At 41.2% G+C, this 12,957-nt stretch overlaps 1 long non-coding RNA gene across 8 annotated transcripts; it reads left to right on the top strand.

Moving 5' to 3' along the window:
• The first annotated feature begins 781 nt into the window (after positions 1-781).
• Positions 782-10,727, top strand: LOC123102747 (uncharacterized). 8 transcript variants are annotated; one of them, XR_006449264.1, is made up of 6 exons: positions 782-1,008; positions 1,161-1,281; positions 1,378-1,610; positions 1,729-1,966; positions 2,066-2,914; positions 9,153-10,727. It is a non-coding gene; the product is annotated as an uncharacterized lncRNA (long non-coding RNA). The 8 variants fall into 8 exon arrangements; XR_006449263.1 differs by having other exon boundaries at positions 1,161-1,292; XR_006449262.1 differs by having other exon boundaries at positions 1,161-1,610; positions 2,066-2,092; positions 2,544-2,914.
• The last annotated feature ends 2,230 nt before the right edge of the window (positions 10,728-12,957 follow it).

Genomic DNA, 12,957 nt, shown 5'->3' with positions numbered 1-12,957 from the left:
AACGGAAACCAGCGGCGGGAGGTCGCTGGCGGCGAGAGGACGATCCGGAGACCCGAGGCGGCAGAGCAGGACACATGCGGGCTGAGAGGTTTTGAAGGAATTTCCAAAATCTCACCCGTGGGTATATATATCCCAACCCTGTCAGTGTGACCGAGTGGAACAACTCGGTGGCACCGAGATGCAGATCGCAAGCGGTTGTTGCAACTCGGTGTGACCGAAAAGTTCTAATCAGTTGCACCAAGATTGAAAACCTAGATCAACTTAGTGATCTTGGTGTGACCGAAATGGATGACTCGGTCATACCGAAATGGACAAAGAGGTTTTGGAAGTTTAAGTCTATGACGAATCGGGGACTCCAAGTGCTCCTCACACAGAGTGGTTCGAATCTGACTTGATCAAACTTTGTGATGTAGCATGAATAGAGTTTGAGACGAGAAAATCATAGATAGCTAGAGAGAGTTCTTAGGCATTCTTGTCCATCCATTTGGCAAAAGAGAAAAAGCCAAACAATCAAAGCAACAAATGGATGTCCTCGAATGAGTAAAATATGCAACCAACATGCTCATACAATAGGATGGTAAATTAAGGACAGTATAACCGAGACTAAAGCGAGCCTTCTCAGCGATTTACATTTTTGGCCGTCCCTTTCCATGATCTGAATATTTCTGTCCGTCAGATCGACTTCTAATCGTGAACTGGGCCAGCTGTCGCTATTCTGGAAGCCGAAACCGTGGTATGTGGTTATATGGGCCCTCTATCTCCCAAAGCCCATTCTCTCAGCCTCGCTCAGCCCCCTCCTTGTTAGTTTCCCAGCCCATTCTCACCCTCTCCCATTCCCTCATCCCCTCGTCCAATCCAATCGACCTGGGCGAACAGCCCTACCGATAGGCGAGAGCGCCGCCGCCGGCGAATCCCTTCATCCTTTGCCTCGATCGCTACCTTTATCCTCTGCCTCGATCGCTCCCTCCCATGTTGCCTCCTTGTCCCGCTGTTCTATGCCAGCCGACGGTGAGTCCTCAGGCTATCACGGGAATACCAATATGAAAGTTATATCACGCAGGGTTGTGATCTAAAAACAAGTCAAGGCCAACCCTTTAATCATTCTTCTTTTGTTTCAAGAGTAAGCTGGTGGGATTATAAACTCTGGTGATTCTGTGCAGAATTCCTCCAGCGCATGCACACGGGAAAGAGATCACTTGGAGTAGAACTACCCACATATAAGAATTGGCAGGAAAGGGGATGGTCACATGAAGTTTGTTGTCATGTTGAACTGCGAGTTGTGTAATCAGAAAGTGCTTCTGCCACTATTGGCTATATAATTTCGTTTTGCTCCCAGAAAAAAATTGTTGGAATAATAAACATTTCTTGTTCAACTAGGCCACGGTTCACTCAGTCGCAGATGATGGCGAGGCGACAAAGACGTACAGTGTGCCCAGCTCATCCCGTGTTCGATTGGGCTGGGGCGCTCATGGCGGCGCTGAAAGGAATCTCCTAGCCAAATTTTAGCATGGAGGCGCCTTCCAGAGCACCTTGCCGCTGATAGTGATGTCCGGCGGCGCGAGGACATGGTGAGGCTTCAATGAATCATCCATGGATCCGACGATTTCAAGGTTCGGTCTCCCCTTTATCCCCCCTGCTATTCCTATAAAACAATTCCACAGAGTTAAGACGTTAGGTACCACAGATCTTCCATTGATCAGGGTGAATTGTTGATTATGCTTATTATAGGCTTCGAAGGATTAAATATGAGAACATAATTCTCGAAATGGAGGAGGTTCAATTGGTGTTCCTGGAGATGACAAGAAGGATCATTCAAGGGAAGAGGATTCGTTGCAAGAGAGTCGAATGCCGGCACGGGCGGTCCTCTCAAAGGGCTCATTACAGCATCACAAAGACACGGGCAACGGTGCTACTGCTGATGGTAGAGAGAAGATCAACGGCAAGGGAGGCAAGGGAAAAACTGAGGGTGCGAAACAGAGTTTATTCTAGATGTCTTTTTTTTGCTGATCAACTCCATCTCAATCCCCATCCATCTTCCTCTAATTTTTCTTTTGTTTCTGTACAGGTCAAGTCAAAGAGGGTTTACAACTAGGTATAAAGCTTCACGAGGACTCACCTTCTTGGGATGGAAGATGATCAGTTACTGATAAGTTATAAAATTTCAATATTTTGGTGATGGTACCGACTGGGTGTTCTTCCAGATTTACTTCTATCATGTGTATTAAAACACGTTCAGCTTATGTAGATGATGCACAAATACTGCAGTAAAAGTAAATACATTACCTGTAAATTGAACTGTTGATTTAGTAATTCTACTTATGGTCCAGCGATCGATCAATTGTTGAGGCTACACTGAACCAAAAATTGCTTACTGGGCAGTACTATAGTCTCTTGATTATGCTCTCAAGTAAATATCATGTCTTCCTATAATTAGAAATTTAGAAAACAATAGGTTAATCAGAAGCTTTCTTACAAAAAGAGTGCTCTTCAGAAGCTACTACATGTATACGCGAACATCACATGCATGTTTTCTTAATTTTCAGGTGCTTGTGAATATGTGCGGAAGTACAGTAGCCTGTAGCTTTGTAGGCGTTGAACTAAATACCAATCCAAGTAGGAGTGAAAGGAAGATAATATAGGTTTTGATCCGCCAAAAGGTCTATTTATTCTCATTTCAGTTAAAATTTACCTCTAAAACATTGCATGAAATCCTGCGCATATTGGATACTTTATTTATGCACCTTCTTGCATTTTAATTCCATGTAAGTTGTGTACTCTATTTAATAAGTTATTTGTATTTTGGCTACAAATGATTTTATTGGATATACTGTAGACATTTTCCGCAGTGACTGTTGCAGCTTGCTAGACATAGGAAAAGATGGGAGTCAATCCAAGATGACATCAGCAACCAAAGGTGAACATTTATATAAACATTTTGGTTTTCTGATACAAGAATAATCATGTGTTTTTTTCTTTGAAGGTATGTGATTTTCTTGCAGTGTGGAAATTATTATTATGATAATTCATCAGAGATGGGTACTTACGTTATTTTCTTCTTACAAAGAAATTCAAGTTTGAATCTTAGATTTGACAATTATTTTACATGTCATGAAGTGTGTACTGCATCACTCAGAAAAATCATAGCTTCCATCCAGCGGCTTTGGCCGAGTTAATCTGTGCATTGATGTTTCACCATTTCCTGAAGTTATATAACTATTGTGGTTTCCTTCAGGTTAATGCCATTACTCAATTAAGTGAAGGTTAATCGTTGCTCCTTGATCAAGGCTATTAATTTATAGATGGGTCTTCGAGTATACTCATAGTAGTCCAGTGACGAGTATAAGTTGAAGCAAGAGTCTCTAACATAAAAAACATTTTCATTTGAAAGTAGCAATAAGATAGAAATGGCTATACATATATTATATACATGGAACTAAGCTGTATATAGCATACCCAGCTTCGAGAGACTATTATCCTCTTTTTGGTTATGTGACAAAGCATGCACAATCACTCTAGCATCTATCAAGCAATTTGGCGCTGACTAGGTCATCTATATATGAGTATATTGACTTAGGAGTCAAATGAGAACATTTGATCGTAGGTCATACTCATCGTTTAAGCACAAGTGGGGTTGCCACTTTTACATAAAGCATTGTTGTGTTCACACCATTTGAGTTGCTTTAGCCCAATTGATTAGAGTAAAGCTCCCCCTAGATGTGATATCCCCCCTAAGAGGGATGAACTAACCTTGGGTTTTGTCGATGACGACTTCACGTAGGTGTTAAAAATATAGATGCTCAATGTTGATGTAGATCTTTTGGAGCAATCCTTTGGAGTGAGTTGCACTTTCAATACCTACACGGGTTAGTCCCACAAGGAACAAACAAGGATATCCATAGACATAGAGTGATGTTCACATAGGATGATGTCCATGAAAGCATTATGTTACCTTGTCCCTTGTCTTACCAACAAGAGGGTTTGTGACTCCTTGAACTAGTGCAAGATATGGAAGTTTTTTGCACTTGTCCTCGCAAAAATGATATGAGTGAAGTATGTTGGCGGAGTCACCCTCAAGAACTCTCTAGTTCTTCTTCTTCGGAATCCACACCATGTTGATGGGAATCCTTGGAGTTGTAGTCGTACTTGATGAAGTAGAACTTGATGTAGTCTTGGGAACCCACTTGACCAAGGGTTTGGGAGCTTCCTCAAATGCATCAATCTCCTCTTGAAGCTTGTCCTTGCCTTTTTGCTTGTGGTCTTGTGGTGGAAGATCATCTGGAGCTTGTGTTCCTTGGAAAGAAGTAGGATCATACTTCTCTTGTTGAGGAACAAACTTCGTCTTGGGGTATTGATCTTCTTCCCATTCAACTCCATTGGCATTGAACTTTCATTCTAAACCGACACCTTGATTCTTCCGGTGTCTTCCTTGCTCGCGTACAATTTCCTCAAATTGCTTACTTCCGGCAAGGCTCTTGTAAACAACTTTCTCTATAATTCCCTTCAATAAGCTATTTTCTTGCTCAAGTGTAACTTGGCTAGGAGAATCATTAGTGGAATCAATAGAACTACTAGAAGCAACATCATAGGGTTTAGCATGATTATTGTTACTACTAGAAGAATAATCTTTCTTACTCTTGTTGCTAGATTTAACTTGTGGCATGTAAGTAGACAAGAGTAAACGCTTGGCAATGTAAGAAGAACTTTTCTTATGAAGATCATCATTGATCGCTTTTAAGAATCCATGCTCTTGCTCAAGGTTGAGCTTTTCGAAGCGTAACTTCTCACGAGTCTTTAAAAGTTCTCGATGATTTTCCAAGGTAGTTTCATGAGCTAACTTAAGAGTGTTTAGCTCTTTAGTTAGACGCTTAATCTCCTTCTTATCATCGTCATTCGTTTTGTCTTGACTAGCATGATTAATAGCAAGTTCATCATAGTTTTCATCACTAGAATTGTCAACAAGTAAATCATCATCACCTAGAAAGTCATCTTCATCACTATTGAACTCAACATACTTGGGGTGTGATACCCCTGGGCCTTTAGCCATGAAGCATCTTCCAATTCCTTCATTTGGTGACTCAAATATGTCGTAGGAGTTGGTTGACACAAGTGCTAGACCGGCAACACCTTCATCTTGAGTATATTCGGAGTCGGAGTGATAACTTCTATCAGAGTGATCGTCGGAGTCGGAGTCGGATACCCATTCACCAACGTGAGCTTGATGTCTTCGTTTTGTGTAGCTCCTTGATGATTTGTCCTTCCTTTCCGAATCATTACTTCTCCATGATGTTATTCGTTCATAACGGTCATCTCTACTCCTTCTCTCTCTTGGTGGTGATTCTTCACTCCTACTCCTTATTTTGGGAGAATCTTTTCTTCTTTTGTAGGGAGCCGTACACTCATTGGAGTAGTGTCCAGGTCTTCCACAATTATAGCAATTGCATTCACGACCTGAAGATATTTTGTCATTGTAGGACCTTGACTTGGAACTTCTTTCCTTGCTTCTATTCTTGTAAAACTTGTTGAAATTCTTCACCATTAGGCTCAATTCTTCATTGAAGTTTTGTTTCTCACTTGATGATGTGGGAGCATCACATGAGGCTTTGTAAGCACCACTTGACTTGTTGTGAAACTCTTCCTTATCCTTGAGTGACATCTCATGAGCAACAATCCTTCCAATGACTTCCGTTGGCTTGAGATCTTTGTAATTGGGCATCATTGGGATCAATGTGCACACGATATCATATTTTCCATCCAAGACTCTTCGGATCTTCTTGATGATGAATCTATCGGTCATCTCTTCACTTCCTAAGCCGGCAATCTCATTTGTGATGAGAGCAAGCCTAGAGTACATTTCAGCGACACCTTCACTATCCTTCATTTTGAACTTGTCAAGTTGACTTTGAAGCACATCCAATTTGGATTCCTTGATGGAATCGGTACCTTCATGCATATCAATCAAAGTATCCCAAATTTCCTTTGCATTCTCAAGACGGCTGATTTTGTTGAATTCTTCGGGGCACAATCCGTTGAAGAGAATATCACAAGCTTGAGCATTGTATTGTAGCATCTTCAACTCTTCCGCGCTAGCATCACGGTTCGGTTCTCTCCCATCAAAGAATTCACCTTGCAAGCCAATACACACAATAGCCCGAACAGCGGGGTTATGTCCAAGAATATGCATTTTCATCTTATGCTTCCAACTAACAAAATTAGTACGATCAAAGTAAGGACCTCTACGGTGTTAATTTCCCTCACTAGACGCCATACTCTTCTAGGTTGTGAAACCAAGGCTATGATCACCAAAGCTATGGAAATCAAGGGAAATGGAGACCAAGGCTCTAATACCACTTGTAGGATCGAAAGTATGTCTATAGGGGGGGCGATTAGACTACTTGACCAAATAAAAATCTAGCCTTTTCCCAATTTTAAGTCTTGACAGATTTTAGCAACTTAGCACAAACAAGTAATCAACCTACACATGCAACTTTAAGAGTATAGTAGCGGAATGTAAAACAATTTCATATGAAGGTAAAGGGAGGAGTTTGGAGGGAGCAAATGCAATGTAGACACGGAGATTTTTGGCGTGGTTCCGATAGGTGGTGCTATCGTACATCCACGTTGATGGAGACTTCAACCCACGAAGGGTAACGGTTGCGCGAGTCCACGGAGGGCTCCACCCACGAAGGGTCCACGAAGAAGCAACCTTGTCTATCCCACCATGGCCATCGCCCACGAAGGACTTGCCTCACTAGGGTAGATATTCACGAAGTAGGCGATCTCCTTGCCCATACAAACTCCTTGGTTCAACTCCACAATCTTGACGGAGGCTCCCAAGTGACACCTAGACAATCTAGGAGACACCACTCTCCAAAAGGTAATAGATGATGTGTTGTTGATGAACTCCTTGCTCTTGTGCTTCAAATGATAGTCTCCTCAACACTCAACTCTCTCTCATAGGATTTGATTTGGTAGAAAGATGATTTGAGTGGAAAGCAACTTGAGGAAGGCTAGAGATCAAGATTTATGTGGTTGGATTGGAATATCTTGACCTCAACACAAGTGTAGGTGGTTCTCTCTCAGAAAATGTATGTTGGAAGTGTAGGCATATTCTGATGGCTCTCTCCACGAATGAAGATTGGGTGGAGGGGTATATATAGCCTCCACACAAAATCTAACCGTTACACACAAATCACCAAACTCGATGGGACCGAATCATATATCTCGGTCAGACCGATTTAGTTCAAAATGTGAAAGTTAGGATTTTCGGTGGGACCGATATGTCAACTCGGTGGGACCGATTCCATTAGGGTTAGGGCATAAGGTAATCTCGGTGAGACCGATTACACAAACTCGGCGGGACCGATTTTGGTAATAGGCAAACAGAGAGTTGGCCAGGCAAACTCGGTGTGACCGATTATCTCATCTCGGTTAGACCAAAACGTTACAAAGGGGAAACAGAGAGTTTGCATTGCAATCTCGGTGAGACCAATCGCTCATCTCGGTTGGACCGAAATGTTATGAAGGGAAACAGAGAGTTTGCAATCCCATCTCAGTGAGACCGAGATCCCTATCGGTGAGACCGAAGTGACTAGGGTTTCTGGCAGTAGCTATGTCAAGTGAACTCAGTGGCGCCGGATAGAAGATTTCGGTGCGGCCGAGTTTGACTTTTGGTTTGGGACATATGTGAATATGGGAAAGTAGTTGAGGGTTTTTGGAGCATATCACTAAGCATTTTGAGCAAGCAACTCATTAAGCAACACCTCACCCCCTTTTAACAGTATTGGCTTTTCCTATGGATTCAATGTGATCTTGGATCACTAAAAGTAAAATGTAGAGTCTTGTGCTTATAGCTTGAGCCAATCTTTTGTCCTTAGCATTTTGAGGGGTCCACTTTCTAATCCATGCCATACCAATCATTGAGCTTTTCCTGAAATATTTATCTTCAAGTAGCATTAGCTCAATGAGCTATATGTTGTTAGGAATTACCAAAACCACCCAGGGATAGTTGCACTTTCAGATCGAGGCCCACTTGTCATAGGCCCAACATCCGTGTGCATTAGGTCACATGATACGACTCCCGACATAAGTGCACCAACATTCGGAGATCACCACCTTGCAGGATCAGTATGCTAGAATGCCCTAGTATATATTGGTGTTGTTCACTTGTCTAATGATGATATATTTTGACATCTTATTATGCATTACGCTGTGGTAAACTCTTTTGACATGACCATGAAATCAGAAGTTTGCACAAATCAGTTGCTGATGGAATTGATGCAAGAGATGGTTTTCCACAACATCTCGCTCCTGTTTTCCCTGCCAACCATGTTGTCATGTTATTCAGGTTGGACTTAAATAGCTCGACCTGTCTACCTGTTAGCACATCTCTCAAAAGTTTGCACAACTCAGTTGTTGTTGGAATCGAAGCAAGAAATGGTTTTCCACATCATCTCAATTTAAGCATCATTTAAATGTTAGTTATTTTTTTCTTTCTTGTCATCTTCAGTTCACCTCTGACATTGATATGCATTCAAACTCCAATTAGATGTTAATGCACAATTATTCCTTTTCTAATAAACTTTTTTCATTGTCCATGAAACTTGAGAAAATCACTCGCAAGTTTTTGAGGGAACTCTGGTATTGACAAGAAATATAGAACTGTGCAATTCACAAGTGAGGTAGCATCGATTTCTCCCTGAAAAACTTGTGCTCACGAATAGCAATAAATATGCCCTTTTGCACTTCTCATAAATCAGTTTTAATGGATATTTGCCTGTTTAATCAACTAGGATGGAGTGGTCTTTGTGCTAATGCTTATCTGTTATGAAGAAAATTGTTCAGATTTTTTTTGCATCTTTGAGGTTCTAAAAACTGCAGTATCACTTGATATACTTGGGTGCATATTTTATTTTTTTGGGAAACCTGAGGAACACCTGGACATTTCCCGCAAGTCTTAGTTCGGTTCAAATATGGAGAAGATTCCAGCCTAGCTAGATTTTGGTATTGTTATGTTAATCTCGTACATGAACTTCTATCAATTTCAGTGTAAAGACATACCCTTCAGAAATTATTCAGACTGCCATATCTACAGTTGATGTCATGAATTCCATAGCTCATGGTCAGAAGATCGATCCATCTGTGCTCTGTTGCAGGTCTTCAACACATTGGAATAGCTTGCTCAGATTTGCCATCATGCTGGCCTGATAGACGTAAAGAGAAGACTGATAATATCTTGAAAACAGTCTGTCATACATTCATTTTCTAATTACAGGTTATGCACCCAAATGCTGAAAAAGAGATGATGTACTAATATGTGGCACTTCTGGGCAAAAGTTTATTCAGTACGTGAGCCAAATATTAGGTACCATGCCCTGGTAAGGTATATATTTTTTAATACAATTAACTCGTATTGGAAGATGGAATGAGAAGATTAATTCTTTGAATATGTGATTGCAATAGAATGCAGCCAAGTCACATGCACACAGACTTGGTTAGTTTGGCCTCTTTACATATGTCACTATTCACAATCTCTTTCACAGCCAGGTCTGCGTTGACCTATGTCTCTTTGCTACGCTTATGGCTCTCCAAAAAATTATCATCATTACACTAGTCACACAATGAGGTACAAATGACGTCTGCCACATCACTACCCCATGGCTCTCTGGAAATCATCTCTGCGTCATTTCCTTTCTCCAAGCGTCCAGGTAAGTCGACCAATTCCATATGTTGTTTTTCATTGCCGAAATCTAACAAACCTTGAATTTCACCCGCCGTTCATTTAATAGAACATACTGCTTTGCCCGCAAGAAACATGAATCTGTTTGCCTCACTAAATTGGTTAGCTCTCTATTCGGTTTGAGTATGGATCAGTGGTTCAGAACAATATAAGGGAGCTGAAGAAAAAAATTGCATGGAGTAATTTTTGTGAACAATAATAAAACATAACATAATCTCCTAGAAATGAATCAATCTAGGAAAGCACAATAAAGCCCTCGGAAGATGTTTTAACTACACTCAAACTGAATATGTAGCCTTTGCATGCACAATATGAGTGAACTATGTAGTGCTAACAAGAGAGGTTAATTTTTATTTTCTGTTTATATGCGAACTATGTATGGGTTTCTGCAGTTTTCATTACAAAAATCCTTTCGACAGCACATGTCAAAGCATCTTATGGAAGGACATTAGTGGTTAAAGCACATCCAAGCTGTTAAACTATCTATCAGAAGTGAGCATTCAGATGTTCAATTGATACTCATACATGGAGGGATAGAAGTGGCTAAAGCGCAGAAATGTTAGATCTAATGGAGAGCGGCGTTTTGGTGCCTCCTTTTGTTCGTAATATATATTTCAATATTGCACATTTGACAAAGAAGATATATAAGTAAGTACTGATCATTTATTGGTTTCCAATTAAAACAATTAACTGATTTAGTGAGTAGCAAAATTGTATTAGGAAAGAACTACACAAATGAATCCCAAGCACTCCCCTAATAAATATCATAAGGTCTGTTGAGAGCTTAATTTGTAACCATGTAATATTTAACAATTTTGGTTTGGGAGCTTAATTTGTAACATGTAATATGTACTCCCTTTGTAAAGAAATATAAGAGCCTTTAGATCGCTATATGTTCTAAAAGGTCTTATATTTGTTTACATAGGGAGTAACAATTAGCATTTTGTTAAGTTCTGTTGCAAGATATCTATCCAAGTGGATCTACTGATAAGTACTCCCTTTGTAAGCAAATTTGTTTACACGGGAAGCATCATATATCATGCAGTCCTTGTTATTTGATATTGTTACCACACCTCTTTATTTCAATCTACGCACACACACCTTTCTGTTTAAAATAAGCAAATTTTGGTTTCTGCCAAAATAATTAGACAAAACAAGATACCAATTATAGGCACCATATTGATGTCCGTGACATGTTGATCCACAAAATTAATTAGCTCAGAGTTATCTCTGGCATGCGATGGTGAAGTTAGAAAACTCACTACACAACATTCGAGGACAGTAGGACATAAATATAAGCTAGGAAGCTAATTGAGATGAGGACAACCGGGTTGGCAGTAGCAACAGACGAGTAGGGTGGGTGGCATTAGAAGGGGCGAACTTGAATGTCAGTGGTGCCAATCCTTCAGTGGTCGCCGCACTCAGAGAAGGTGGTGGTGCTATGGTGAGTAGCAGGTCGCATCGCCGTGGCGTTCCTACCGACGCGATGGTGTGCACTCCTTGGCACTAGGAATCGGTTGGGACAACCTAGTCATGGATATTGACGATGTGACATCGCGACTATGCTTGCGCAACTCAGCTGGGGTAGAAGACCGGGCTCGACGATGAGTGTTTCGTCCCTCCTTGCCACGCACCAGACCTGTGTACTAGGTCGTCCAACCCACATAAGAACGAGTCGGCTACGTGGCCGACACTAACGGAGAGCTAATATCCCTATTGCACCTCCCGGTCAAATCTCGTTGCCCTTGATGCCAGACCGGCGGATGAGTGGGCTCGGTGCTGCATCGACAACATGAGAGGTGGTCGGGGAGAAAAGGAGGTGGGAAGAAGAGGGGGTGGGTGACGCCGTGACTCGCGTGCAGGGAGAGGAGAGTGTGAGCTTCGCCTTGGTGTGGAGCGGAGGTGTCGGGGAGAGATGCCGGCGACAATGCTATGGTGGGGAGATGAGATGTGGCAGCGCCCGGTGACTGGCTGGCTGTGTGAGGAGAGCAGGAGGGAGTTGTGGGGTGAGTGAGTGAGAGGAGTGAACTTTTTCCTTAAAGAAAAGGAGAAATGAGCAGTTGCTATGAGGTGACATAAGTGTCACATAGCCTAGCAAGTCATTTTTAGAGAGAAGACCATCCAAGTGACCTATAGGTAGCCTACAATTTATTGCTTACGAATATCGGGATGCGAATCACATGGTATTATGCAAATGAAGCTAAAGAAAACATTCCTCACATTATTGTACGCAAGTAAATTTTAGTTTGTAATAGAAATACAACTGGTCATTGCCGTTTATGTACACATCGTTCAGTTAGATTTTTATGAACTTACATCGCAAGTGAAGTGGACTCCAATTGCTTTTTGATTGCTATAGGTTATCACTTCTATACATGTATTATGCTTATATATGTAACCGGAAAAAAAATCTATGGCCCGTGACAACGCACGGGCATTCTACTAGTAGGATATAGGATACGGGCTATACTAAACGGGACATGAAGTGACAGAAAAAGGAAATAAGGAAAGAAATTGGAATCCTGGGAGATATTCTATAATCTAATTTGAGAAGGACATGAGGTTGTTGAAAATATGCCCTAAATGCAATAATAAAGTGGTTATTATTATATTTTCTTGTTCATGATAATCGTTTATTATCCATGCTATAATTGTATTGACTGAAAACTCAAATACATGTGTGAAAACATAGACAACAACATGTCCCTAGTGAGCCTATACCGGGCTAGCTCGTTGATCAAAGATGGCTATGGTTTCCTAGCCATAGACATGAGTTGTCATTTGATAATGGGATCACATCATTAGGGGAATGATGTGATGGACAAGACTCAAACTATAAACGTAGCACATAATCGTATCAAGTTTATTGCTATCGTTTTCTGCATGTCAAGTATCTGTTCCTATGACCATGAGATCATGCAACTCACTGACACCGGAGGAGTACCTTGTGTGTATCAAACATCACAACGTAACTGGGTAATTATAAATATGCTCTATAGGTATCTTTGAGGGTGTCTGTTGAGTTGGCATGAATCAAGACTGAGATTTGTCACTCCGTATGACGGAGAGGTATCTCAGGGCCTACTCAGTAATACATCATCACAATGAGCTTGCAAGAAACGTGACTAAAGAATTAGCCAAGGGATCTTGTATTACGGAATGAGTAAAGAGACTTGCCGGTAATGAGATTGAACTAGGTATGAAGATATCGACGATCGAAT

This window comes from Triticum aestivum, chromosome 5A (assembly GCF_018294505.1).
Source record: "Triticum aestivum cultivar Chinese Spring chromosome 5A, IWGSC CS RefSeq v2.1, whole genome shotgun sequence".
NCBI lineage: Eukaryota > Viridiplantae > Streptophyta > Magnoliopsida > Poales > Poaceae > Triticum > Triticum aestivum.
This window is presented reverse-complemented; position numbering and strand designations above follow the sequence as displayed.